Source organism: Barbus barbus (genome assembly GCF_936440315.1).
Source record: "Barbus barbus genome assembly, chromosome: 29".
Classification (NCBI taxonomy): Eukaryota; Metazoa; Chordata; class Actinopteri; order Cypriniformes; family Cyprinidae; genus Barbus; species Barbus barbus.
The window spans coordinates 13,444,416-13,450,415 of record NC_136757.1 but is presented as its reverse complement, the minus strand read 5'-3'; positions in this window follow the sequence as shown (position 1 = coordinate 13,450,415).

The window sequence follows — 6,000 nt, the reverse complement described above, 5'->3', positions numbered from 1 at the left end:
AATAAATAGTTTTGTGTATTCTGAAAATAACAATTTTCAAACGATTGATAGCAAGCACCCCTAATGACAATTAAAAAATAAATTTATGCATTTAATAGAGAAAGGACAAAGGTGTTGGTACACTAAACAGTGTTCAAACAGAAACCAGAATGCAATTTCTGTTTTCATAAAACGGTGTGTACACATAAAAGGTTTATTTTGGAACAAACAGGTATTTTATTGTAAATTGGTCAATCAGGATCACTAATAGAAAACAGGAAAAAAGTACTGAATATTCATATTGTGTGAGGAATTTGCCCCAGCATCTGTAAAACATAAGAATGTTACATTGAAAGTTCAGGCAATATGCTGAAGAAATCAAGATACAGTGCAGTACTGTTCTTACGCCTCCCTCCTCTCATAAGGGTGTTGAAAACATCGGTAAGAGTCGTTCTGTTGGAAGAACTGCTTCTGCCGTAGGAATGGGCTCCAGAGCTTGAAGATAAATTTTGGAGCACACATATGTATAGGAATAATTTATCAGTATAATGTGGACAGAATGTCATTCCTTCTTTTACACTTACCTGTAGTGATGTTCACACCAGAGATTGTCATGCTTTTTTTGACACACACTGGGAATTTCTGTCTGTGAATCAAAGCCCTCAGGTGCTCTATCACAGCTTCTCTTGAAACACTGATTTTTATGTCAATTGTGTATTTGAATGACTTCAGAGGAGCTGCAAAAATTGTGCTGAGACAAAAAAAAAAAAAAACTTCACTTATAACGTATAATAATGCCAGTTGTCAACATGGATTTTAAATAAAGAGAGACTTCCTTACCAGGTGGTGGCCGGCAAAATGCGCCGTCAGTTGGAAGAGAAGCGATGCATCTGCAGGTATCATTTTGATTGGAGCTGCAAGCGCCATGTTTAGAGCATTGTTTTGGGGACCAAACAAATTGATTCTCACACTTACACTGGGTTTTATTTGAATTTGAGAGACAAACTGAAATTTTAAAAAATTGTTAAGATGATGGAGAACACACAAAGAAAATAATTTTCAGATTAATGTTGACAGAATGGCATTACACAGTTTATAATTCTTTTACCTGTAGTGATGTTCACACCAGAGATTGTCATGCTTTTTTTGACGCACATGGGGAATTTCTGTCCAAGAATCAAAGCCCTCAAGCGCTCTATCACAGCTTCTTTTGAAGCATTGATTTTTATATCAATGGTGTATTTGAATGACCTCAGTGGAGCTGCAAATTTGGGCAAAAATAAATATCGCTGCAAGCCATAAGTGAAGTGACATTCAGCCAAGTATGGTGACCCATACTCGGAATTCGTGCTCTGCATTTAACCCATCCAACGTGCACACACACAGCAGTGAACACACACACACACCGTGAACACACACCCGGAGCAGTGGGCAGCCATTTTATGCTGCAGCGCCCGGGGAGCAGTTGGGGGTTCGGTGCATTGCTCAAGGGCACCTCAGTCGTGGTATTGAGGGTGGAGAGAGCGCTGGACATTCACTCCCCCCACCTACAATTCCTGCCGGCCGGAGACTCGAACCCGCAACCTTCGGATTACAAGTCCGACTCTCTAACCATTAGGCCACAACTTCCCAATATGTGTATAATTAAGGGGCCAAGCACAAAAGAGGCAGAATGAGGAGCGAGCATGGCAGAGAGGATCAGGTCAAATGCAAAAATGAGTAATTCAATATACTTTAAGGTTATTTTACTCAAACTGGCTGAAAAATCATAAATTCAGTCATCAGTAACCTGATTTAATGATTAATCAATTTTGACCAATAGGTGGCACTGTTACCAAATTAATATGGTGTGGTCAATGTGAGGTGACAAAGTTTGGTGTTAGTATGTCAAAGCTTTGCAGATACAGCCTCAGATGCAGTTTTGCATCATGCCATTAAATTTGTTTGCATTTGAGAAACACTGCAAGTTAAACAAATTGTGACTGTGAGGATGCCGGAGAACCCATGTAGAAATAATTTTTCAGATTAATGTGGACAGAATTGCATTACTCTGCTTATACTTCTCTTACATGTAGTGATAGCTGCACCAGAGATTCCCATGCCCTTTTTGACGCACATGGGGAATTTCTGTCCAAGAATCAAAGCCCTCAAGCGCTCTATCACAGCTTTTTTTGAAGCATTGATTTTTATATCAATGGTGTATTTGAATGACCTCAGTGGAGCTGCAAATTTGGGCAAAAATAAATATCGCTGCAAGCCATAAGTGAAGTGAAGTGAAGTGACATTCAGCCAAGTATGGTGACCCATACTCGGAATTCGTGCCCTCAAGCGCTCTATCACAAAGCCCTCAAGCGCTCTATCACAGTTACTCAATGATGTATTTGAATGATTTCAGTGGAGCTGCAAATTTGGGCCAAGTTGAAAATATTTAACTGGTACGAAACACGACTGGACTGGACTCAACTTGGATTTTAAATAAAGAAAGACTTCTTTACCAGGTGGTGGCCGGCAGAATGTCCCATCAGCTGGAAGAGAAGTGATGCATCTGCAAGTATCATTTTGATTTGGGCCACAAACTTTTTAGAGCATTGTTCAGAGGAACAAACATATTGATTCTCACACTTACACTGGGTTTTGTTTGAATTTGAGAGACACACTAAAAATTAAACAAATTGTAACATATTAGAGAACACAGAAATTTAGATAGATATTTTTTTTATTAGACAGAATGTCATTTTGCCGTTTATACTTCTCGTACCTGTAGTGATGTTCACACCAGATATTTTCATGCTTTTCTTGATGCACATGGGGAATTTCTGTTCATGTATCAGGTCCCTCAATTGCTCTATCACGGCTCCTCTTGATGCATTAATTTTTATGTCAGTTGTGTATTTGAACAGTTTTAGAGGTTTAGCTGTCAAACATAGAACAGAATTTAATTGTGTAATGCTCCCTGAAAGCACACATTTAATGTCTGTGTGTTTTCACCTGGTATATGTCATTTTTAAGAGTAACCGCATGCATAGGGTACTATGCATTTAACTAAACAACTCTCTTAAAAATAGGAAAGCCATTTAGAGAACCTTTTTGTCTAAACGGTTCCATAAAGAACCTTTAACCTTTGTGGCGAAAGAAGGTTCTTCAGATTATAAAAAAGGTAAGAAAAAAATGGTTCTTTAAAGAACCTGTGACTGAATGGTTCTTTGTGGAACCAAAAATGGTTCTTCTATGGCATTGTTGTGAAGAACCTTTTAAACACCTTTATTTTTAAGAGTGTAGTTACTAATTTAATTAATTAACTAAAATGAACTCATGATAAACATTCATTACAGCTCAATTTTTCATTGGGCACAAAGCACTTTTTAATTACTAAAGAATTGCGCATGCATGTGTATTATTCTATTACTACTATATAGCACTATGACTGATGAGAAATAATTTTTTACTAAAGAGCCTTACTTGTATTGAGATTCACATTGTTTATGATGATATTTTGACTGACGCTATATGGAAATGAGTATCCTTTAAGAAGTGTCCTCAGGTGATCCTGTACCATTTGCCTTGATGCATTTATTTTGATGCTGATCAAGTATTTGAATGATTTCCAATTTGCTGCCAAAAACTGAGAAAAAAAATATTAAAAAAAAAAAGACATTCATACATTTTCTTCACACAGAACCTGGGGTCAAGTTAAAAAAAAAAAAAGTTATTTGGTTAACAACAATATGCCAAAGATGCTGTTAAATTGAATATTAAAGCTAAAAAATTTATTTAAAACACTGGATTACTAGTTTATTTAAATTGACAGTCCACACTAGTAAAAAAATAAAAAATAATAATGAATGTCTCATAATAATTTCATAGTAAAATTCTACTTCTTGCATCTATTTATATATTTTGCGTACTACTTTCTGTCTCTATCCTCCTTTGACCCTCTTACTATTATCATTCTAGTTTCTTTAATGCTTCCATCAAAATGAAAAACAAATCTAGCTGAAAACTTTTTCCACCTCAATTTCTGAGTAATCAAATCTCAATGCTTCATCTTTCTTTCTTTTACCAGCAATTTTTACAACACATATTGAGCTCAAAATTGTTTTATCATGTGTAATGAAATATATTATTCTTTAGAGTAATAATTGAATAACTGTTTAATGATTGGGCAATCCACCCCCTATCGTTTATTAACACTCACCCTGTTGTTCTTGTTTTAAGTTGTTTCCAGTTTCATCCATGTGAGGTGGCTGGTATTTAGAGGGAAGGTACAGAACTGATGTGATGTTTATCAGTAGCAATATGTGTCTAAAGTCCTATCAGTGATCACTCAATACATGCTCATTCAGATACAGAAAAGTGTGCATACATCAAATAACTGCAAAGATTGTTTTGACTTCAACCTGATTAAAAATGTGGTTTATCAGAGTGCAAAATGCAAACTATGGGGAAAAAAGCAGTTAACTGTTTTCCTGCATTCCATTTAGTGTACTTACCAGCGTCGTATGCCATGTATGTACTCCAAGCATTTCTTCGCTCATTGTCTGTGCATGACTCAGGCTTTGTATTTTCAATGATGAAGTCACATACAACATGATTATGATACTCAGTATCACTGTAACAGACGCCATGCCTGTGTGGTGGAGAGGACTACAAAATAAAATAAAATAGCTTTTTGAGTGAGTTATATTTATATCTTTCTTTTTAAGCCCAATAACATTATTAACATTACTCATATTGAGAGTGAATTAATAATGTAACTTTGGTTGTAAGTATGCCCAAACAAAGGAATTGTTTTTTTTTTTTTTTTTTTTTACTTGTATAAATCAATTCACTGCCTTCAAAATGACTTAATGACACAAGTTCTGACCTGGTAGTGGCATTTGAGCAAAAATGCAATACTTATTGAATTATTTCATTACTTCTGATGGAAACAATTAAGACATTGATGCCTGCAGATACACATATTATCTAATAATTGTACCACAACACCATTTGTATACTGTAAAACAATACTTACACAATGCTGTTATCACAATAACAGATTTTCCATAACAAAAATATGAAAAAATGCATTATTCTTATAAACACACTGAAAATATGGCTTTATCTGTTATATCACACAATTGGATGGAACTTACCTTGTTAATTGGTAAAGTAATTATAAGAACACATCTTTAACAGTCACCACATTCCTCCACCATTCATTATATTATAATTGATAGGTTGCTTGATTAAACTTACTGAATAAATTATCTAGTTAAAACTGGTCTTACCTTGATTTGATGTCCAGTCTCAGCTTGTAATATTTCATTTATTAAGAGAGAAGATCTGACTGTCTGCTGACTATCTGACTGCAGACATTTTTTGTTAGGTGAAGCCTCAACTTTTGAGGAAACCGAGCACTCACAAGACAAGTGTCTCCCCTATTTGTTTCCTTGTTAGGGTTTGATGGTAATCAGAAGGAAAGATAAATGTTTCAGATGTTTTAAATGTGTGTTGTTGTTGTTGTTTTTTATAAAAAAGTTTTTAAAAGTAAAAATACTGCCACCAGAGCACTAATAGCTAATTACTTGTTTTAACCCAACTTTGGGTCAAATATGGACTAACCCAACTATTGGGTTATAAAATTACTTTAAAAATTAAACCCAACATTTAAGTTAAATGTTTACAAAAACCTAAAAACAAAACAAAACTAAAAATGAATGTACACTTACATGAGATGCAAACTCATCAGTAGCCTATAGGCCTATCACATGTAAGCAGGGTTGCTACACAACATTTAAAAGCTTGTCAAGGCCTTTTTAAGACCTGAACCAATAAAATTGATAGACTACTGGATGTCTGTACAAGAAAAACAGGTTGGGGTACATTAGACAATGTTATTTCATTTCATTTCATAAAATAAAAAAGTCCAAACGTATGTGTGTGTTCATACTTATCCATATTTTGGGGACAAATATTTCAGCTTGGTACCCGTCCCGGAAGTGAGCTGAATCTAACAAAATTTGCTTTTTGGGGACTGTT